The sequence below is a fragment of the Odontomachus brunneus genome, unplaced genomic scaffold (genome assembly GCF_010583005.1).
Source record: "Odontomachus brunneus isolate Ranch 3 - 2012 unplaced genomic scaffold, Obru_v1 Obru_scaffold_105, whole genome shotgun sequence".
In the NCBI taxonomy this organism is placed as follows: domain Eukaryota; kingdom Metazoa; phylum Arthropoda; class Insecta; order Hymenoptera; family Formicidae; genus Odontomachus; species Odontomachus brunneus.
In genome coordinates, this window is record NW_022639555.1 from 491850 (window position 1) to 492076 (window position 227).

General features: G+C 33.9%; 1 protein-coding gene across 4 annotated transcripts in view; it reads right to left on the reverse strand.

The window, feature by feature from the left end:
* The window catches only part of LOC116849070 (protein vein), a 934475-nt gene that overhangs the window by 390282 nt on the left and 543966 nt on the right, over positions 1-227 (reverse strand). The window lies entirely within an intron of this gene.

Consider the following 227-nt stretch of genomic DNA (forward strand, 5'->3'; position numbering starts at 1 on the left):
TTAGATAAATCGGACCTTTGTGTAAAAGGAGATGAATCCTCAAAGGTATTAGAAATTGTAAAGCAAAGTATCGTATTGTAGAATTACACCAGCCATTTGAGTTGTGAAAAGTGTTAGCGAAAGGGAAGTTTGTAAAACGACAAGAAGTCTTTGGCAAGGAGGGATTATCAGCAACGACATTGTAATAAATCTACCGTTATTTTGACAAAGACAATCAATAAGTTATT